The following is a 24,382-nucleotide window of genomic DNA, read 5'->3' on the forward strand; positions in this document are numbered from 1 at the left end:
TCCTATATACAGGAATATAACTACTATAATACTGCTCCTATATACAGGAATATAACTACTATAATACTGCTCCTATATACAGGGATATAACTACTATAATACTGCTCCCTATATACAGGAATATAACTACTATAATACTGCTCCTATATACAGGAATATAACTACTATAATACTGCTCCTATATACAGGAATATACTACTATAATACTGCCTCCTATATACAGGAATATAACTACTATAATACTGCCCCCTATATACAGGAATATAACTACTATAATACTGCTCCTATATACAGGGATATAACTACTATAATACTGCTCCTATATACAGGGATATAACTACTATAATACTGTCCCCTATATACAGGGATATAACTACTATAATACTGCCCCCTATATACAGGAATATAACTACTATAATACTGCTCCTATATACAGGAATATAACTACTATAATACTGCTCCCTATATACAGGGATATAACTACTATAATACTGCTCCTATATATAGGGATATAACTACTATAATCCTGCCCCCTATATACAGGGATATAACTACTATAATACTGCTCCTATATACAGGAATATAACTACTATAATATCGCTCCTATATACAGGAATATAACTACTATAATACTGCCCCTATATACAGGAATATAACTACTATAATACTGCTCCTATATACAAGAATATAACTACTATAATACTGCTCCTATATACAGGAATATACTATAATACTGTCCCCTATATACCGGAATATACTACTATAATACTGCTCCTATATACATGGATATTACTACTATAATACTCCCTCCTATATACAGGAATATAACTACTATAATACTGCTCCTATATACAGGAATATATACTACTATAATACTGCTCCTATATACAGGGATATAACTACTATAATACTGCTCCTATATACAGGAATATATACTACTATAATACTGCTCCTATATACAGGAATATATACTACTATATTACTGCTCCTATATACAGGAATATAATACTATAATACTGTTCCTATATACAGGGACATAACTACTATAATGACGAACTGGAGAGAATGGAACGGCTGCACATCCCATCTATGGCTGATACTAATGCCGCTAGGCCTATATTAAAAATCAACACCAGAGTGTCTGTATATGAATTGATCAAGCCATATTGCCCCGTGTACCACCGTGCAGGTCCTCTGGTCCACACGGGTCCCTACGCTAACTCCACACCGTGTCGGTCAGCGACCGCCAACCCCGCAAAGCGTGCACGTGCAGGGAAGGGAGGCCATGGAACGGCCCTGCAACCCCAATGTCACAGGACCAGACCCAAAAAGCCCCACCAAAACCCGGCCAGCACCACCGGCGGGGAAGGCTGCCCCCAAACGACACCAGTATGGATATGGTATTACACCTACCATTGCTGCTCATAACATTGCTGGCCGGGTTCTGGTGTGGTGTTTTTGGGTCTGGTCCTGTGGCATGGGGGTCGCAGGGCCGTCCCATGGCCCCCGTTCCCTGACTGTGCACGCCTGCAGGGTTGGTGGCCACTGACTGGCACGGTGTAGGGACCCATGTGTATCAGATACCGGCACGAGGTACATGGGGCAGTATGGCTTGATCAATTCATACACAAAATTCTGATGTGTTTTTTATTTAGCCTAGCGGCACTAGTATCAGCCATAGGTGTGAGGTGCAGCACTCTGTTTCTTCCCTGAACCGCATAACTACTATAATACTGCTCCTGTATACAGGAATATAACTACTATAATACTGCTCCTATATACAGGGATATAACTACTATAATACTGCCCCCTATATACAGGAATATAACTACTATAATATCGCTCCTATATACAGGAATATAACTACTATAATACTGCCCCTATATACAGGAATATAACTACTATAATACTGCTCCTATATACAAGAATATAACTACTATAATACTGCTCCTATATATAGGAATATACTATAATACTTCCCCCTATATACAGGAATATACTACTATAATACTGCTCCTATATACATGGATATAACTACTATAATACTCCCTCCTATATACAGGAATATAACTACTATAATACTGCTCCTATACACAGGGATATAACTACTATAATACTGCTCCTATATACAGGGATATAACTACTATAATACTGCTCCTATATACAGGAATATATACTACTATAATACTGCTCCTATATACAGGAATATAACTACTATAATACTGCTCCTATATACAGGAATATACTACTATAATACTGCTCCTATATACAGGAATATAACTACTATAATACTGCTCCTATATACAGGAATATAACTACTATAATACTGCTCCTATATACAGGAATATAACTACTATAATACTGCCCCTATATACTGGGATATAACTACTATATTACTGCTCCTATATACAGGAATATACTACTATAATACTGCCCCCTATATACAGGAATATAACTACTATAATACTGCTCCTATATACAGGGATATACTACTATAATACTGCTCCTATATACAGGGATATACTACTATAATACTGCTCCTATATACAGGGATATACTACTATAATACTGCTCCCTATATATAGGAATATAACTACTATAATACTGCTCCTATATACAAGAATATAACTACTATAATACTGCCCCCTATATACAGGAATATAACTACTATAATACTGCTCCTATATACAGGAATATAACTACTATAATACTGCTCCTATATATAGGAATATAACTACTATAATACTGCTCCTATATACAGGAATATAACTACTATAATACTGCTCCTATATATAGGAATATAACTACTATAATACTGCTCCTATATACAGGAATATAACTACTATAATACTGCTCCTATATACAGGGATATAACTACTATAATACTGCTCCTATATACAGGAATATAACTACTATAATACTGCTCCTATATACAGGGATATAACTACTATAATACTGCTCCTATATACAGGAATATAACTACTATAATACTGCTCCTATATACAGGGATATAACTACTATAATACTGCTCCTATATACAGGAATATAACTACTATAATACTGCTCCTATATACAGGGATATAACTACTATAATACTGCCCCCTATATACAGGAATATAACTGCTATGATTTTGTAATTTGAATGTTAACTGGACACATATGATGGTAAAGGGCCTTAAAGGGGTAGGTCATCAAAAAAATTATTTGACATCAACTGGTCTCGGGAAGTGCCAGAGATTTGTAATTTATTTTTTATGTAAAACTCCCCAGTCTTCCAGTACTTATCAGCTGCTGTATGTCCTGCAGGAAGTGGTGTATTCTCTCCAGTCTTCCAGTACTTATCAGCTGCTGTATGTCCTGCAGGAAGTGGTGTATTCTCTCCAGTCTTCCAGTATTTATCAGCTGCTGTATGTCCTGCAGGAAGTGGTGTACTCTCTCCAGTCTGACTCAGTGCTCTCTGCTGCCACCTCTGTCCATGTCAGGAACTGTCCAGAGCAGGAGAGGTTTTCTATGGGGATTTGCTGCGGCTGTGTATAGTGGCACTTTCCAGCACCAGTTGATTTGAAAGATTTTATTTTATTTTTGTGTGAACTTCCCCTTTAATATAAAGTTGTGTCTGTGGTGAAATGAATTCCTCTATAAAAGTGGATGGGTCCTATAATAAAGCGCTCTCCTCTGGGGTGATTGTTCTGGGCGGCTGGCAGTGAAGCGTGCAGCTCTGCGCTCACAATAAATGAGTTTGTCATCCTTCTAAACATATGGATTATATTTCATCTTTGGAGTTAGATGTAAATATTCGGCACACGCTCGGCCTCCCGGATATTCCCCCGACGCTTCCTATTGACGTTTCCCATAAGTTTATTAATGTACATATTTTATCTTGGAATCGGAGGGTTGCGGATTGATTTTTACGGTCACTCCCGTCTTTAATTTCAAACTCCATTGATGTAAAGATTCATTAATGGGGGGGGGGGGGGGGATGGCGGCAGACGGCGGTGACGGCCGTGAATGAGATATGCTGGGTGGAATCTCCTCCTATTGATAGCATTGTAGTGGATGACAGGGAGCAATGGGAGCCGCCGCCAGGATCCATACAGGGTACATATGGAGTAAGGGGACTATTATTATGGAGTTATCTGTTCCTGCCCATAACCGTTTCGTGTAATAGGTCACGCCGTAAGGCAATGATCAGCTGACATGTGCAATGTCGCCTGATCGTTCTCTTAAAACATGTTTTAAAAACACGACAACTATAGGGACAGTCTGTCGGCCGTCGCTCTGTGCTATAGACCACCACTCTCTTCTATGGGCCACCCGAACAATTTAAAGATCATCTGGGCGCCCCTCCGTCTGCTCCCCCCACAACACCCCCCCCCCCCCCCACATACACTCAATGTCTGTGCGAGTAATACCACCCTAAGAGCCACCAGGAGCGAGCAGTGGTCATGGGATTGGGGTATGGTGGTTGGAGAGGGACCTCTGGCCCGGGAGCCCACCTGTCCCCACCTGTTATGGCTCAGCTCCATTGGAGCACATGAGGCTGAGATGCAGTACCGCACACAACCTTTAGATAGGAGTAGCGCTGTTTTGGGAAGATATCGGCCATGTTTTTCTAAAATGACAGCCTTCTCTTCATATAATCCATAATGACAGCATAAAGGAATGGACACTGGTGTGCACATTACCTGTGACTAGTGTTAAGCAAACTTGCCGAAAGTTAAGGTTCACCAACGTTCGCCCGAACGCTCTTCATTTGACTCCCAACGGCTGGAGAAGTTGGATGCAATTCTAGGAAGTCGGCCCTATGGCTGCATCCTACTTCTCCAGCCGTCGGAAGTCAAATGCTGAGTGTTTGGGCGAATGTTGCTGAAACCAAACTTTCAGCAAGTTCACTCAACACTACCCATGAGCCTCAGCAGCTCCGTAGGGTTTAGCTAAGAAGCCCCCAATAATCTGCAGCCGTATAATAGAAATCTATCGGAAGTTTTTTGTATTTTTTCTTCTTATATTTAGAAACGACTGGTCCAAAACCTTCCACTAACAGCGAACAAACCATTGTCTCTGTCTGGCTCCACGTCCCATTGACGGCCGTATCGCTAGGCACATGGAACATTTTCAATCAGGACGGGTTTTTCTTAAATAGTTTTTTTACTCCTTTGTTCACTCACGTTACTTCTTCAGTGTTCGGTTTCCATAGATTTTCCACAACTAGAATTCTGTGCAATAAAAAATGGAAATCTGATCTATTTTATGTCAAAGGAAAGAGAAAAAGGATCAATATGAGACAATCCTGTCCACCCGGGATCCCGTAGAAGCAGCAGCCATGACACCAGTGTGAACAGGATCCCACATTGGAGACATAAGGCTCATGTTGGATGATGCCACTCTGTAGACTTTACACACTATACATACGTCTATTACATGGAGGTGCCGACCTCTTCACTAGTTTCTCCATCCAGTGCATTGGCTGAGGTGATGGCCAAGCCATTCTCACACTTCTCAGGTGATGGAACCTGTAACCAGCTGGCAAAGAGAATAATATTCAGGCTTGGTAAAGCCAGTGGAGACCCATGCTTGGCCTCTGCACAACAACAACAACATCCTCCACCATCATGACCTCTTGAAGACCCATAGAGGAAGCTCGTGTAGTTACTACTGGACCCATATACAGAAGACCCCATGCATGGTTGATCTTGCTCACATTAAAAAAAACTTCTGAGGGAGGTGGTCTCTACGGGTTTTGCTGTGGACAAACAAAAAAGTGAGAAAAGTGATGAGGATGTGATGGGTAGTGTTGAGCAGACTTGCTGAACTGTTTGGGTTTAACAACGTTGTACAAAACCGAACATTTAGCATTTGACTCTCGCATCTGGAGACGTTAAATACCTATGGCTGTATCCTTGTTTTCCAGGACTCCGTAGGGTGGCATCCAACTTCTCCAGATGCCAGGAGTCAAATGCCGGACATACCAGTTAGGAGAACGTTGCTGAACCCAAACAGTTCGGCAACTCCACTTAACACTACCCATCCCATCTTCATGACCTTACTCACTTTTTTACTTCTCCACAGCAGAACCCATAGAGACCACCTCCCTCAGAAGGTTTTTAATGTGAACGAGACCGACCTTGCTTGTCTTCTGTACATGGGCCCACAAGGTCATGATGGTGGACGATGTTGTTTCTTTGGTCCCAGCCGCCTCCTCCTGACCATAGATGTATATTGCAGAGGCCAAGGGTCTCCACTGGCTTCACCAAGCCTAAATATTAATAATCTCTGTGCCAGCTGGTTACAGGTTCCCTTCACCTGAGAAGATGGAGTGTAGCTCGGTCAGTTATGTAATTCCACCATCACCTCAGCCAATGCCCTGGATGGAGAAACCAGGAAAAAGATCAGCACCTCCATGTAATAGAAGTATTCTTAGTACAAAGTCTACAGAGCGGCACCATCCAAGATCAACAGATTGCGATGGTGCCAGGCAGTTCCTGGAAGGGCCTTACTTGTATACTTGCTATGCCCCCTCTACCCTCAGTATATAGCACTGCCTCTATACTATACAATGGAGGACTGTAACAATATAAAGTAACACAGAGAATCTGTCCTCAGAAATGGGAGAACGCAGCAAGGTGACTGCTCAGCCGTCCGCCCAGGCTGGAAACGTTCGGCTCACAACCAGTCTTTATTAATATTGATCAATGTGCCGATTGGAAGTCCAGATGTCAAAGCTTCTTTTAGCCTGCTCAATTTTATTTAATAGCGTTGTTGATGAGCGCGGGCTTAATGAAGACCAACAGATGGTCTATTTAATAGCGCTCCAGGTCTCGTAGCGTTTGCCAAAAGAGACGCACAAAAGGACTTGACAGCCATGGAACTGAAAGCCGTTAATTACAACAGTCTCTCCTCCCGAGAATTCCTCCAGGTTTGGATTCTGGGAGCGATTTTTGGTCATTGCGGAGCTGGAAATTAGCGGTTTAGGTTGTTACCTGTGGTTGTTATGAACGTGTCATGTAAAATGTTAGCTGCCATCAGAGAAGACAGCGAGGCGTCCACCACGCAGCGCCGCTCGAGAAAACAGGTTTACTAAACAATGCAGAACCTACAGCGCATGAAGACTCCATGCGAAATGTGAACGATGGCGAAAAATTATTAAGACTCGAGAAATTATAAAACCTCGCAACGTACAGCAACAAATTATAAGACCTCACAACGACAAACGAGAGGTTATAAAACCTCACAAGACACAGAATTAAATTAAGAAACATCACAACGTATGGCAAGAAATTATAAGACATCACAACACACAGCGAGAAATTACAAGCGACAAGGGTAAAAATATATCATGTGACTGGTCGACAATCCAGATCCTAACGGTAAAAATAACAGTTGTCTCAGTCATGAAGATTATTGTTACTGTTGTATTTAAAGGGGTGTTAGAAAAACATGGCAACTTTCTTCCAGAGACAGCACCACTCTTGTCTGGTCTAGGGTCTGATAATAGAGGAGTCTGGTCTGGGGTCTGATAATAGAGGAGTCTGGTCTGGGGTCTGATAATAGAGGAGTCTGGTCTGGGGTCTGATAATAGAGGAGTCTGGTCTGGGGTCTGATAATAGAGGAGTCTGGTCTGGGGTCTGATAGCAGCGGAGTCTGGGGTCTGATAGCAGCGGAGTCTGCTCTGGGGTCTGATAATAGAGGAGTCTGGTCTGGGGTCTGATAATAGAGGAGTCTGGTCTGGGGTCTGATAATAGAGGAGTCTGCTCTGGGGTCTGATAATAACGGGGTCTGGTCTGGGGTCTGATAATAGAGGAGTCTGGTCTGGGGTCTGATAATAGAGGAGTCTGGTCTGGGGTCTGATAATAGAGGAGTCTGGTCTGGGGTCTGATAATAGAGGAGTCTGGTCTGGGGTCTGATAGCAGCGGAGTCTGCTCTGGGGTCTGATAATAGAGGAGTCTGGTCTGGGGTCTGATAATAGAGGAGTCTGGTCTGGGGTCTGATAATAGAGGAGTCTGGTCTGGGGTCTGATAATAGAGGAGTCTGGTCTGGGGTCTGATAATAGAGGAGTCTGCTCTGGGGTCTGATAATAGAGGAGTCTGCTCTGGGGTCTGATAATAGAGGAGTCTGCTCTGGGGTCTGACAATAACGGGGTCTGGTCTGGGGTCTGATAATAAAGGAGTCTGGTCTGGGGTCTGATAATAGAGGAGTCTGGTCTGGGGTCTGATAATACCGGAGTCTGGTCTGGGGTCTAATAATAAAGGAGTCTGGTCTGGGGTCTAATAAGAGCGGAGTCTGGGGTCTCATAATAAAGGAGTCTGGTCTGGGGTCTGATAATAGAGGAGTCTGGTCTGGGGTCTGATAATAGAGGAGTCTGGTCTGGGGTCTGATAATAGAGGAGTCTGGTCTGGGGTCTGATAATAGAGGAGTCTGGTCTGGGGTCTGATAGCGGAGTCTGCTCTGGGGTCTGATAATAGAGGAGTCTGGTCTGGGGTCTAATAATAGAGGAGTCTGGTCTGGGGTCTGATAATAGAGGAGTCTGGTCTGGGGTCTGATAACAGCAGAGTCTGCTCTGGGGTCTGATAGCAGCGGAGTCTGCTCTGGGGTCTGATAATAGAGGAGTCTGGTCTGGGGTCTGATAGCAGCGGAGTCTGGTCTGGGGTCTGATAATAGAGGAGTCTGGTCTGGGGTCTGACAATAACGGGGTCTGGTCTGGGGTCTGATAATAAAGGAGTCTGGTCTGGGGTCTGATAATAGAGGAGTCTGGTCTGGGGTCTGATAATAAAGGAGTCTGCTCTGGGGTCTGATAATAGAGGAGTCTGCTCTGGGATCTGATAATAAAGGAGTCTGCTCTGGGGTCTGATAGCAGCGGAGTCTGCTCTGGGGTCTGATAGCAGCGGAGTCTGCTCTGGGGTCTGATAGCAGCGGAGTCTGCTCTGGGGTCTGATAGCAGCGGAGTCTGCTCTGGGGTCTGATAATAGAGGAGTCTGGTCCGGGGTCTGATAGCAGCGGAGTCTGGTCCGGGGTCTGATAGCAGCGGAGTCTGGTCTGGGGTCTGATAATAGAGGAGTCTGCTCTGGGGTCTGATAATAGAGGAGTCTGCTCTGGGGTCTGATAATAGAGGAGTCTGCTCTGGGGTCTGATAATAGAGGAGTCTGCTCTGGGGTCTGATAGCAGCGGAGTCTGCTCTGGGGTCTGATAATAGAGGAGTCTGCTCTGGGGTCTGATAACAGCGGAGTCTGGTCGGGGGTCTGATAATAGCAGAGTCTGGTCTGGGGTCTGATAATAGCAGAGTCTGGTCTGGGGTCTGATAATAAAGGAGTCTGGTCTGGGGTCTAATAAGAGCGGAGTCTGGGGTCTCATAATAAAGGAGTCTGGTCTGGGGTCTGATAATAGAGGAGTCTGGTCTGGGGTCTGATAATAGAGGAGTCTGGTCTGGGGTCTGATAATAGAGGAGTCTGGTCTGGGGTCTGATAATAGAGGAGTCTGGTCTGGGGTCTGATAATAGCGGAGTCTGCTCTGGGGTCTGATAATAGAGGAGTCTGGTCTGGGGTCTAATAATAGAGGAGTCTGGTCTGGGGTCTGATAATAGAGGAGTCTGGTCTGGGGTCTGATAATAGAGGAGTCTGGTCTGGGGTCTGATAGCAGCGGAGTCTGCTCTGGGGTCTGATAGCAGCGGAGTCTGCTCTGGGGTCTGATAATAGAGGAGTCTGGTCTGGGGTCTGATAGCAGCGGAGTCTGGTCTGGGGTCTGATAATAGAGGAGTCTGGTCTGGGGTCTGACAATAACGGGGTCTGGTCTGGGGTCTGATAATAAAGGAGTCTGGTCTGGGGTCTGATAATAGAGGAGTCTGGTCTGGGGTCTGATAATAAAGGAGTCTGCTCTGGGGTCTGATAATAAAGGAGTCTGCTCTGGGGTCTGATAGCAGCAGAGTCTGCTCTGGGGTCTGATAATAAAGGAGTCTGCTCTGGGGTCTGATAGCAGCGGAGTCTGCTCTGGGGTCTGATAGCAGCGGAGTCTGCTCTGGGGTCTGATAGCAGCGGAGTCTGCTCTGGGTCTGATAGCAGCGGAGTCTGGTCTGGGGTCTGATAGCAGCGGAGTCTGGTCTGGGGTCTGATAGCAGCAGAGTCTGGTCTGGGGTCTGATAATAGAGGAGTCTGGTCTGGGGTCTGATAGCAGCGGAGTCTGCTCTGGGGTCTGATAGCAGCAGAGTCTGGTCTGGGGTCTGATAATAGAGGAGTCTGGTCTGGGGTCTGATAGCAGCGGAGTCTAATCTGGGGTCTGATAATAGAGGAGTCTGGTCTGGGGTCTGATAGCAGCGGAGTCTGGTCTGGGGTCTGATAGCAGCGGAGTCTGCTCTGGGGTCTGACAGTATACAGACAGCACTCTCCGCTCTGGTTAATCCCTGTAATCATGTGACTTGGTTCTTACTCATTGATTTTTGTGGTTTGTTAAATTGTTGTGAATTTTTTTTTTACAAATCATCTGAAATGTAGAAACAAAAGCAAAAGACAACAAGTCAATCAGAGAGGATGGCGATCAATACGCCATATAATAACAACTCACAATTAACTCGGGAACAAAACCACATCGTAAAACTAATAAGGAAATCTATAGAGCAACGTCCCCCTCCTGGTCATGTTACTGCGCGGCCTGCAGAGCATCGCACCCATCTCCACGTGTATATATGCCACAAGTAGCCATGTATAGCGTGTACTAGCCGACCCGTGGGCTGACCACCGGCAGTGAGCTGGAGGCTGCTGCGCCTGTCCGCCAGGGTTGGGGCAGCGCTGTCCTGTGGGTGGACGGTGCACACTTTATTAGCCAGTAATGACCGTTGGACTTGGTGCGGCCGTGATAGATGAGCGTCTGCCGCCCCCGCCGCTTCCTCCAGATGTTTCTCCTCTCCGGATTCTCTCTAGCAGCTGCATGGCGGTATTACATAAATGCTAATGATATCTCCCCCGGACTCGGTCGCAGAGATTTTACGATAACCAGAATCCAGCGAGGACGCTCAGGACGTCGCCGCCATCCGCAGTGACGGCCGCGCAGTGTGATACTGCAAACTGTAACACCAATACATACATGTACTTATAATGAATGATTTACCCCCGCTATATACCCCCTCTATATATCTCTGCTATATACCCCTGTTATATACCCCTCTATATATCCCTGCTATATACCCCTGTTATATACCCCCTCTATATATCTCTGCTATATACCCCTGTTATATACCCCTGCTATATACCCCCTCTATACATCTCTGCTATATACCCCTGTTACATACCCCCGCTATATACCCCTCTATACCCCCACTATATACCCCTGCTATATACCACCTCTATATACCCCTGTTATATAGCCCCGCTATATACCCCTCTATATACCCCTGCTATATACCACCTCTATATACCCCTGCTATATACCACCTCTATATACCCATTATATTCCCCTGCCATATACCCCCGCTATATATCAATCTATACACCCCCTCTATATACCCCTGCTATATTACCGCTATATATCCCTGATATACACTCAGCGGCCACTTTATTAGGTACACCTGTCCAACTGCACGTTACCACTTAATTTCTAATCAGCCAATCACATGGCGGCAACTCAGTACATTTAGGCATGTAGACATGGTCAAGACAATCTCCTGCAGTTCAAACCGAGCATCAGTATGGGGAAGAAAGGTGATTTGAGGGCCTTTGAACGTGGCATGGTTGTTGGTGCCAGAAGGGCTGGTCTGAGTATTTCAGAAACTGCTGATCTACTGGGATTTTCACGCACAACCATCTCTAGGGTTTACAGAGAATGGTCCGAAAAAGAAAAAACATCCAGTGAGCGGCAGTTCTGTGGGCGGAAATGCCTTGTTGATGCCAGAGGTCAGAGGAGAATGGGCAGACTGGTTCCAGCTGATAGAAAGGCAACAGTGACTCAAATAGCCAACCGTTACACCCAAGGTAGGCAGAAGAGCATCTCTGAACGCACAGTACGGCCAACTCTGAGGCAGATGGGCTACAGCAGCAGAAGACCACACCGGGGGCCACTCCGCTCAGCTAAGAACAGGAAACAGAAGCTACAATTTGCACAAGCTCATCGAAATTGGACAGTAAAAGATTGGAAAAACGTTGCCTGGTCTGATGAGTCTCGATTTCTGCTGCGACATTCGGATGGTAGGGTCAGAATTTGGCGCCAACAACATGAAAGCATGGATCCATCCTGCCTTGTATCAACGGTTCAGGCTGGTGGTGGTGGTGTCATGGTGTGGGGAATATTTTCTTGGCACTCTTTGGGCCCCTTGGTTCCACTTGAGCATGGTTGCAATGCCACAGCCTACCTGAGTATTGTTGCTGACCATGTCCATCCCTTTATGACCACAATGGACCCAACATCTGATGGCGACTTTCAGCAGGATAATGCGCCATGTCATAAAGCTAGAATCATCTCAGACTGGTTTCTTGAACATGACAATGAGGTCACTGTACTCCAATGGCCTCCACAGTCACCAGATCTCAATCCAATAGAGCATCTTTGGGATGTGGTGGAACGGGAGATTGGCATCATGGATGTGCAGCCGACAAATCTGCGGCAACTGTGTGATGTCATCATGTCACTATGGACCAAAATCTCTGAGGAAGCTTCCAGCACCTTGTTCAATCTATGCCACCAAGAATTGGGGCAGTTCTGAAGGCAAAAGGGGGTCCGACCCGTTACTAGCATGGTGTACCTAATAAAGTGGCCGGTGAGTGTATATACCTGCTATATACCCCTGCCATATACCCCTACTACATAACCCTGCTATATACCCCTGCCATATACCCCTACTATATAACCCTGCTATTTACCCCTGCTATATACCCCTACCATATACCCCTGCTATATACACTTGCTATATACCCGTTTTATACTCTGCTATTACCCCCGCTATATACCTGCTATAGTTAAATCCAAGGTGACAGCTCATACAACATACAGCTCACTAGGTGGCGGTGTAGGTGCTTGAGGTAGTGACCTGAGAAGAAACAGCGACAGACAAAGGACAGTTGAGCTTGAGGAAAGTGTAGCCTGACTGGGACTAGGTGTAAGGGACCATATTGGGGACCCAATGTAGTAGTGTACTCTGCCGGGATAGCGCTGAGAATACTGAGTGTACTGTAGAGAATCCTCGTACTCACGGTTAGAAGAGAAAATAGGGACGGACCACCTTCTGCCAAAGCAGCTTAGCGACCAGCAGGTTTGGTAGTACGAGCCCCAGGCCTATACAACGGAGTGTAGCAGACTCCACGAGACTTCCCAAGGTAGTCGAGCGGTGACCAGTAGGATACGTCAGCTTAGGCTCTTTGTCCTACAGGGGATCAGTCTCTGGAACTTTTGTGGACTGTCCTGACAAGTTAGGAAGGATTCCTGGCATAGACAAGGTTACCCCAGAGGACGGTTACCCCACCTGTGGGTTTAGCTCAACCCGCTGAACCCATTGTACCCGCTGAACCTCCTAAACCTCCTGAACCTCCTGAACCCTAAGAACCTGCTGAACGGAACTTTTGAAAAGTTTGCTCATATCTCTGGGAACCGTCTGGCAGATGTGGGAGTCAGGAGACGTTTCCAGCCATGGAATATAAAACACTGACAGCAAGCAGAGATCTTGTATAGAACACAATAGATGGATCCAGAGATTATACATTCAGACAGTTACATTGTATGTACGAGGTGTAACTAATGTATCCGATCCCATAAGACTGTGGCTCTGCCAAGACTACAACTCCCAGCATGCCCTGAGAGCAGCAGCTGGAGAGTCACAAGGAGGAGAACACTTATCCATAATGACATTAAACTTAATGCACCACCGGCTACAGGAGGCCCCAAACCTAATGTCTTCTGATAAGAGGCGCTCCACCCAATGTCCCCAGATAGGAGGCGCTCCACCCAATGTCCCCAGATAGGAGGCGCTCTACACAATGTCCCCAGATAGGAGGCGCTCCACCCAATGTCCCCAGATAGAAGGCGCTCCACCCAATGTATCCAGATAGGAGGCGCTCCACCCAATGTCCCCAGATAGGAGGCGCTCCACCTAATGTCCCCAGATAGGAGGCGCTCCACCCAATGTCCCCAGATAGAAGGCGCTCCACCCAATGTATCCAGATAGGAGGCGCTCCACCCAATGTCCCCAGATAGGAGGCGCTCCATCTAATGTCCCCAGATAGGAGGCGCTCCACCTAATGTCCCCAGATAGGAGGCGCTCCACCCAATGTCCCCAGATAGAAGGCGCTCCACCCAATGTATCCAGATAGGAGGCGCTCCACCCAATGTCCCCAGATAGGAGGCGCTCCATCTAATGTCCCCAGATAGGAGGCGCTCCACCTAATGTCCCCAGATAGGAGGCGCTCCACCTAATGTCCCCAGATAGGAGGCGCTCCACCTAATGTCCTCATCCGGCCAACAACCTGAATAAATAAATGGCTTGGCGGCGGCGGCTAGAGGTGACTGCAGATAAAGGTTAATGCCAGACGCTGGCGCTGATCCTCCTCCTGGATCCAGGTGGCAGAATCCCAGAAAAGCCGCATTCTAAAGCCAAGATCCTGACCCAAAAGTGATTGTGCAGCTTCCTAATGAAGATGAGTGGCCGAGGCCGCCGCTAATGAAATGATAGGGGCCGCAGTACTGTGATTCCAGCTCCGGTGTCCTCTACAGAGAGGTTGGATCACCTTACTGATGAGAATCTGCAGAGAAGAGCTCATAGACAGCACAGGGGCCTGTGGGGCTGATCACACACAGCTGAGGGTCTGGCACACTTGCATCCAGTCCGGGTAGGAGCAGAGCAGAATGATACATTGTAACTAATGGGACCTGAGATCCTGTGATTATCACACCGAGAAACCATCATCTATGTATAGTATATAGGGGACTATGGATACTGAATAGACATGGGGATGTTTCCATTCACTGACAGCAACGTGTTAAAGCATTGAAATACAATAATTAAAGGGGTACTCTTTTCTTAAATCAACTGGTGTCAGAAGATTTTATAGATTTGTAATTTACTTCTATTTAAAAATCTCCACTCTACCAGTATTTATCAGCTGCTGTATGTCCTGCAGGAAGTGGTGTATTCTCTCCAGTCTGACACAGTGCTCTCTGCTGCCACCTCTGTCCATGTCAGGAACTGTCCAGAGCTGGAGAAGTTTTCTATGGGGATTTGCTGCTGCTCTGGACAGTTCCTGACATGGACAGAGGTGGCAGCAGAGAGCACTGTGTCAGACTGGACAAAATACAGCACTTGTAGTGACCCGGTAGGGGCCCGTAAGTCTTTATTGCAGCTGAGTAAGGTAACTCCCTCGGGTTCACACAAGTGGGATGAAGTATCCACATCATTTACTGTTTTTCCCACTAAGTGTCACTACAGTGTCTGTTATTTTCTGTGCACGGCTGAAGGAGACTAAGGGTTAACTGTTATGTGTCACATGTTGTTTTTTGTCCACTCACAGGTGCAGGTGCTTTCCCTCCATTTTCTATCCTATCCTCTGTTCTCTCTCCTCACACACAGCCCACCAATCACAGGCAGGGTTACTTAGACCACTGTAGGAGGGACTTAGTTCCTGGTGGGAGGAGTGTAGTCAGTCTGTAGTCAGTGTGAGAGGAAACAACACAGACAGAAGTCTCTGCAGAAGTTAAGCCAGGGCCTCAGAGAGGGACACAAGCAAGCAAGCCACAGATTCTTCCCTTTGAGGAACACAACCATGAAGCAGTGCTAAGGAAGTACCCAGGGGAGAGACAGGGAGACACAGGGATCACCTTGTCCACGTCAGTAACCTCTCTAAACGTGCAGGACAGTTACCTCAGCAGTCACAGGAACTGACCCCAGAGGAACAAAGTTACTATAGGAAGTCTAGGTATTCAACTGTGCAGTGCAGAATGACTGGGAAGTCTCTGGAGTTTGGTTAGCCCAGATAAGTAGGCCTGGGGCTCGTACTACTATAACAGGACGAGTAGCCCACAACTGCAGGGTAGAAGGTGGTGAGACAGGAGTCTATACATGTGTACGAGCAGGGCCGTCTTACCCATTGGGCAGGGTAGGCGGCTGCCCGGGGGCCCTTGCATCCTAGGGGGCCCCTGCCCTCTGAGACCTGTATTTTTTTGCTTTATAAGACGCACTTATAAAACTAAGTGCGTCTTATAAAGCGAAGACGGCTTCCAAGCAGTGCTGAGCACCGCAAGGAAGCCGTCCTGCCCGCCCCCTGTATTGCCGCTCACTAAGCATATGCATAGTGAGCGGCCCTGAGCCACCCCCTCCACCCGCCCCTTCTATCGCTTCTCAGCTGAGCAGATCAGAAGCCCAGGAAAGTGCAATGAGCAGCACTTTCCTGGGCTTCTGATCGGCTCAGCTAAGTGGCGATAGAAGGGGCAGGCAGTCCAGGAACTCACCCGTCCGCCGGACCCAGCAGCTGATGTCTCCCGTCAGCGCGCACTCCCGTCATCCTCCGGGCACAGGCAGCGGGGTACAGAGACGCTGCCTGTGTCCTGCATGTGTCGTGCAGCCGGACACTTCCGGCACAGGCAGTCTCTCTGTACCCCGCTGCCTGTGCCGGAGGATGACGGGAGTGGCGCGCTGACGGGAGACATCAGCTGCTGGGGCCGGCGGAAGGGTGAGTAACTGGTTTGTTGTTTTGGGGGTCACTGGCTACTATGGGGAGCACTGGCTACTATGGGGGCACTGGCTACTATGGGAAGCACTGGCTACTATAGGGGGCACTGGCTACTATGGGGGGCACTGGCTACTATGGGGGGCACTGGCTACTATGGGGGGCACTGGCTACTATGGGGAGCACTGGCTACTATGGGGGGCACTGGCTACTATGGGGGGCACTGGCTACTATAGGGGTACTGGCTACTATGGGGGCACTGGCTACTATGGGGGCACTGGCTACTATGGGGGGCACTGGCTACTATGGGGGCACTGGCTACTATGGGGGGCACTGGCTACTATGGGGGCACTGGCTACTATGGGGGACACTGGCTACTATGGGGGCACTGGCTACTATGGGGGACACTGGCTACTATGGGGGCACTGGCTACTATGGGGGGCACTGGCTACTATAGGGGTGCTGGCTACTATGGGGGGCACTGGCTACTATGGGGGCACTGGCTACTATGGGGGCACTGGCTACTATGGGGGGCACTGGCTACTATAGGGGTGCTGGCTACTATGGGGGGCACTGGCTACTATGGGGGGCACTGGCTACTATAGGGGTGCTGGCTACTATGGGGGGCACTGGCTACTATAGGGGTACTGGCTACTATGGGGGGCACTGGCTACTATGGGGGGCACTGGCTACTATAGGGGTACTGGCTACTATGGGGGGCACTGGGTACTATAGGGGTACTGGCTACTATGGGGGGCACTGGCTACTATAGGGGTACTGGCTACTATGGGGGGCACTGGGTACTATAGGGGTACTGGCTACTATGGGGGGTACTGGCTACTATGGGGGGCACTGGCTACTATGGGGGGTACTGGCTACTATGGGGGGTACTGGCTACTATGGGGGGCACTATATGGGGGAATTGGCTACTATGGGGGGCACTATATGCAAAGATGGGGGGGATTTGATGGCGGCGGTTGGGGGGGGCCCAATTCGCACCTCTGCCCAGGGGCCCATAATGCTGTTAAGACGGCCCTGTGTACGAGTGTTCTCTATATCTCTTTCACACACCTGTCTGTGGATGGATACCCCGCTGCAGCTGTCAGTGGATGGTTGTCTGGCTTTGGTAATCCCTTGTCATGTCACAATGCTCACAATAGAGTTAGACAGAAGGAGCCACCCTGGTATTTCCCTATTTAGGTTCTAATACTTGTAACCAAAAGGGACTTAAGGGGCCCCGTATCAGGGTGGTTTGGCTATTCCCCCATTTTTGCATATTTAAATCTATAGGGGACAATGTATCAATGGAGACTCCTGAGTGAGGACTTCATTGGATATTTTTCACTGATCTTTCACTGATTTTTTTAGAGTACCCCTTTAAGCTTCATCTACATGAGGCTGCGTTCACACAATACTTTTTGCTGTATTTTTTCGCGTGATTCTGTATAGTTTTATTGCTTTACCGGAAAATCACAGAAAAAGCCGTAAAGCAATCTCAGCCTCTGAGCCGCCATCATTCCCTCCGGCCTCAGCCATTCGTGACGCTTCTTCTTTCTCTGACAGCTCCATGAATTACACAGTAACTGCGCCCATCACATCTACAACGTTCCCTCAACCAAGAACGGCTCCATTCAGTGACAATGCGACGGCCATGGCTTCCCGTGCCGGAGACGAGGCGCTGCCGCACACTTACTGGAGGGTTCTGTGATAAGAAATAACAGTACTAGTCGCCATACTACGCATCTATAAAACCACCGCCATGAAGCGCTCGGCGGGCGGGGGCTTGTCTTGTTTTAGAGCCTCGTCATGCTCCGATCAGATCCAAATAAATTACGGATAATCTGATGGCGGGATTCATTTCAATATGTTCCTTTTTGCTTCATTTGCGCCTGCCGAGAATTGATTCCTTAAATAATGCTCCTCCATGTTGCGGCGCGGCGTCCTTAGTAACTCTGCCAGATGTACTTTCCACTCCACCTGAATTCTGCTTTATTCCAATTTTCCACTTCCCTGCCTTTAATCCCAGTGTTACAAATGGATTCCTGCGCCGCACTAATATCATTCAGTCTTTGGCGCTGCTGGGATCAATATTTAAAACCGCCATATGTCTTCTGAATGGTAAGTGTATGCGGATGCATCAGGAATAGTTTGGGCTCATCACCATCTTCCTCCTCATCTCCATCCTCATCATCCTCCTCATCACCATCTTCCTCCTCATCTCCATCCTCATCATCCTCCTCATCACCATCCTCCTCCTCTTCATCCTAATCCTCCACATCACCATCCTCTACATCACCATCATCCTCCTCATCACCATCCTCCTCCTCTTCATCCTCCTCCTCATCCTCCACATCACCATCCTCTACATCACCATCATCCTCCTCATCACCATCCTCCTCCTCTTCATCCTCCTCCTCATCCTCCACATCACCATCCTCTACATCACCATCCTCCTCCTCTTCATCCTCCACATCACCATCCTCTACATCACCATCCTCCTCCTCTTCATCCTCCACATCACCATCCTCTACCTCTTCATCTCTACCTGGGATGAGCGGAATGCTGAGGATTTCCTGCTGACAACCGCGCTGCGAGATAGAGTTTCATGCTTATTGCAACTTTGCTCTATCCGGATCAGTTCCTAGCTTACTGCTCTCTGTGGATACTGTCCTGAACTGTGACTCTCCTAGTTCACAGTGTGGGTTGAGGTTATCTCTTACTTGTCCTCTCTTGTAAGAGTTTAACACTGCATAGTGTTGTGTAGCGTTACTGAGGAGAAACTGCTAGCTGTGTCTTGTCTTGCTTCCTACCCATACGGGGACCTGACTAAGACTGAACTACTCTTCCTGTCTCCCACGTGACTTCCTTCCTCAGCGTATCTAAAGTGCGCTGTGAGTAGGTGAAGAGTGCAGTAGAAGAAGTAAACAGAGAGATGATAGGATAGAAGAAGAAAAGGTTCCCATAGGTTCACAGATCCATGTGACACACAAATAAACATTAACCCTTTACACACACCAGTCGTGCAGCATCATACATCTAATACAGTGACATCTAGTGGCAAAACGTTATCACTTCTCATCACCACTTGTGTACAATTAGTACAGGCTTTTATGAAGGGTGTAACTAACAGCAACACCCGTGGTGGGACACCACACATCCTCCTCATGACGATCCTCATCATCCTCCTCATCACCATCCTCCTCATGTTTACTATTCTCTTCATCCTCCTCATCACCACCCTCCTCCTCATCATCCTCCACATCACCATCCTCCTCATCACTATCCTCCTCATCACTATCCTCCTCATCACCATTCTCCTCATCACCATCCTCATCATCCTCCTCCTCATCATCATCCTCATCACCATCCTCCTCATCCTCCTCATCATCATCCTCATCACCATCCTCCTCATCCTCCACATCACAATCCTCATTATCCTCCTCATCACCATCCTCATCATCAGACACAGCTACAGATCATGTGATGCGGCTGAGAACCCCGGGACCTGTCTGGACCTATAAGTGCAAAGACGCTGGGGGTGGCACAGGGAGAACAAGGAGATGGGGACAAGTCATCCAACATGTTCAGAAAGCCGTCTCCTGCACATGACAGGATAGGAGGAACCTGTAATACTTGTTGTTGTTTACTTCCTAATAGTGATGAGCGGAGCTGCGAACAGTTCAGGTTCAGCAACCTTCTTTGAACCCAAACGTTCAGCATTTGACTCCCGGCGTCTGGAGAAGTTGGATGCCGCCCTAGAGAGTCCTGGGAAACATGGATGCGGCCTATGACCTATGGATATCACTGTATCCAGTGCCGGACTGGCCATCTGGCATTTCTGGCAAATGCCAGATGGGCCGGTTCCCGTTGTGGGCTGGTCTTGTCTGTCTCCTGGTGATGCGTTATTTCCCTGCACATCACCAGGATCAGGACTGGGGGTAGGGTGCCATTACCAGGGTTACCTACAGGGGGAAGTGTATATGAAGGGGAGGGGTTATACTATAAGGGGGATTACCTAAGGAGGGGGGGATATCCTACAGGGCGGGTATTACCTACAAATGGTTTCCCTATGGGGCAATGGAATTACCTACAGGGCTATTGCCTTCAGGTCCAGGGCTGCTTTTTAGTCCCAGTCTGGTATCTATATTTCCAGGACTCCTCAGGGCAGCATCCAACTCCTCCAGCCGCTGGGAGACGAATGCCGAGCACTTGAGTTTAGAGAACGCTGCTGTATGCGAACAGTTCATCACATCCGCTCATCATAACAGTACAGCTAGATTTCTCCCAGCACATATAATGCTCATATTGGAGACAATGCAACGTTTTTTATATTTTTGCACAAAAAAAACTTTTAAAGAAAAAAAATAGTAAGAGCCAGAAGATTTTCTTGTATTGTGACAGAGCTGCATGGCGGCTTTCTTTGGAAGATGGATTATAGTTTTATTGGTTACATTTTGGGGCTCATACAATGCTTGGATGATATTTTATGGTATATTATGGTATTAAAGGAGTTTTGTGACAGGTGTGAAAGGTTTGCAGCATTGTAGTTTTGCATGATGGGAGTTGTTGTCTTGCTACAGGGCTACAGGTGGGGGAGTATGACACTACAGTATGACACTGGCCTGGAGATAAGATGGAGCGCTATATATGCCGCTTATCATAATAACCGCAGGGGGCGGGGTTAATCTCCAGATGGATGAATGACAGCTGTCGTACCTCTATGGAGACTTTGGCTGGAGACCCCTCCCCTATTATAGTTTGGGGGTTCGTGTCTTCCGCCTGGATTTGCTTCTCTGCCCCCCATGTATATCCTGTGACCGAGGACAAACTCTGGATCCGGTGACATAAAAGCTTTGTCAGCTTCATCCAGTACGGACAGAAATGACACATGAGAAATATTTGGGCCAAGAAATCCCTTTTAGGCGACGCCCGGCGGGGAGATCGCTGCTTCCTATCAACAACTTCCCGCTAAATGAACTTCCTTAAAAGCCTCCGTTCCCGGCAGAAGCCGCGGCCGTCCTAATGCTGAGTGTCACCTCGGCTCACAAGTTTCTCTATAAAATCAAGAATTTAGTAAGTTCTGGAGATTTTGTCTTCTGTCGGGTTCCTGAAAATTCTCTCCATCTGTTCCTCTCTGTATTGTGTTATTTACTCATGTCGCCCCCAGAGCTGCGCTCACACATTCACCTGGGGGCCGCCACAAACATGACATGGGGGCCGCCACAAACATGACATGGGGGCCGCCACAAACATGACATGGGGGCCGCCACAAACATGACATGGGGGCCGCCACAAACATGACATGGGGGCCGCCACAAACATGACATGGGGGCCGCCACAAACATGACATGGGGGCCGCCACAAACATGACATGGGGGCCGCCACAAACATGACATGGGGGCCGCCACAAACATGACATGGGGGCCGCCACAAACATGACATGGGGGCCGCCACAAACATGACATGGGGGCCAGGTGTTGGAGTGCGGCATCTAGGGGTGCAGAGTGGTAGCTAGCTCTCCCAAACTCCCACTCTACTCTCTATTACCCCTTCCTGCAAGGTGCTGGTGCAGGACACAATCACAAGGTATGCAGAACCATAAACCATACAGATCTTTGGTCACGAGGTGACAGCGGATTACTAAGAGGGTCACTGCCCATGCAGTACTGTACTCTGCTGTAGGTCCTGACAATTTTGGAGAAGACTCAGCCAAAGCAGGGGGACACTTGGACAAGAAATGCAGCTTCTCCAACCCCTGACTAGATTTGAGGCAGGACCTGACTGAAGACTTGAGACATGAAAACTTGATGACCCTCTCAGCGTGGACAGGCAGGTTCCCTCAGATGTAGCAGCACCTCTCGTGGTTTAGTACTGTATGGTTACAGGCAGGAACATCAGCAGTACAGCAGCACAGTCGGTGGCCAGCGGTCCGGCCCCTGGAGGACGACACTCTAGATACAGCTGGACAGAGTAACAGCCAGAAACTGGTACAGAGGAACACACCATCCCCCGCACCGCTGACTGCATCCCCAGGCTGGATACAATTGTAACAAATCCTCAGCACTGTGCAGTATTGTCTCCTCTCTGACAGCAGAGATCTCTGAGTCTCAGAACTTTTCATTATATATTGATTAATCTTTATTGATCAGCGTCTGACTCCTCCTCGGGGTTAATGGCAGGGATGACGCCTTCTCCTGAAGTCCTCTGTACCTTTTGGTTGGTGTGATATCCTGTAGCCGGTCGGCAGCGATGGGGACACCGGGGGGGGGGGGGAGGGGTGTTCCTAAAGATCCTTCTTAATTAAAGGCCGGGAGGGAAAATGATTTAATAAAAGCTCCATGGCTGCTTAATGGCGGCTGCCGCTGCTGCCTGCCAGGTGGAGGGCAGGGGGGGTGACATCTCCCGCGATCGATACGCATTATATAGAGATCAATCTGGTTTATTATGCATGGCTTATGTAGCATTTACAGCTATTGTATCTGCAGCTCGTAACGGGCCGCATCCAATCAATTCCAAACGCACCTTTTAAAAAAGCAAAATTGTTTGTGTCGAATCGATTTTTGGTTTTCACTCGGCTGCAGATCGAGGAGATTTCGGGAAGCGCAGGTGAGGTAATTGAGTAATGAAATACGTAGGACACGCTCGCCGTCTTTCCTCTGTCTCGCTGCTCCGCGTCGCTTTCCTTCACATTCACCTGAAATATATCCAGGATTATGGAAGGAGTCGGCGATGAGGCGACGTGTAGTAAACATGGCGTCCGCACCGCCGGGGGGAGGTTCTCTTTAAGGGGAATGGGTCAACACAGCCCCCCCGACTATTAATAGTCCGACCCCTCCTGTTCTATAGAAATCACTACTCCGCAGTCATTTTACGTCAGGATTATAATGGTAGGTGCCCCCCCCCCCTAATTCCTGCTCAGTAACCTTCTGAGGTTATAGAGCATGCCTGCAAAGCTCTGCCATATAAATCAACAGAGGATGATCCCAGCTCCCCTCCCTGCACATATCACAGAGCATGCCCACAGCTACATGCATTGGCCACAGCTCACCTTCTCCCTCTCCCTGCACAGTAGCTTACAGAGCATGCTCACAACACTCCGCCATAGAAGTCTATAGGTGATGGTCACAGTTTACCTCTTCGTCCCTCATAGTAACAGTTCACAGAGTATGACCACAACACTCCTACAGGTTTCTACGGCCCATGTACCACTGAGCCAGAGAACACAGTGATTGTGTGGTAGCCCTGCGACTGGTCACTTGCTTGATGGTTATGTGTGACGCCACTTCTATGGTGGTTGGTCGGTGGAATATAGTTCAGCCGCATCTGAGGTTGTTGTGACGCCAGTGCTAACTCAGAACACAGGTGTGATGGTATACCTGCTTGTTGTGTGTGACTGGCTGTACCCTTCCGCAACGGTCGGTGACCTGCCGGGTTGTGATGGGTCCCTTGAACGCTTATCACAGTGGTCTGGAGTGGAGATGTGACCCACCCGGACTGTCGGTACCGCCACCCACAGAAAGGGCAGATGACCCAAGGACGGTGTAGCTTGTGTGTAGGTGCTGGTGCAATGATCACTGAGATACTGGCAAGTCTCTGGTGATACAGGTGAATAATACGTGGCTGATACAGACTTGCTATCACTAGATCTGTACTGAGAGTTGCTGAGGTAGAGAGTAAGATAGCAGTGCTGACTTGGTTAGGTGCTGAGAAGAGTAGAGAGTTCAGAGAAGTGGAGAAGAGTTTGTCTTGAG

Source organism: Dendropsophus ebraccatus, chromosome 9 (assembly GCF_027789765.1).
Source record: "Dendropsophus ebraccatus isolate aDenEbr1 chromosome 9, aDenEbr1.pat, whole genome shotgun sequence".
Classification (NCBI taxonomy): Eukaryota; Metazoa; Chordata; class Amphibia; order Anura; family Hylidae; genus Dendropsophus; species Dendropsophus ebraccatus.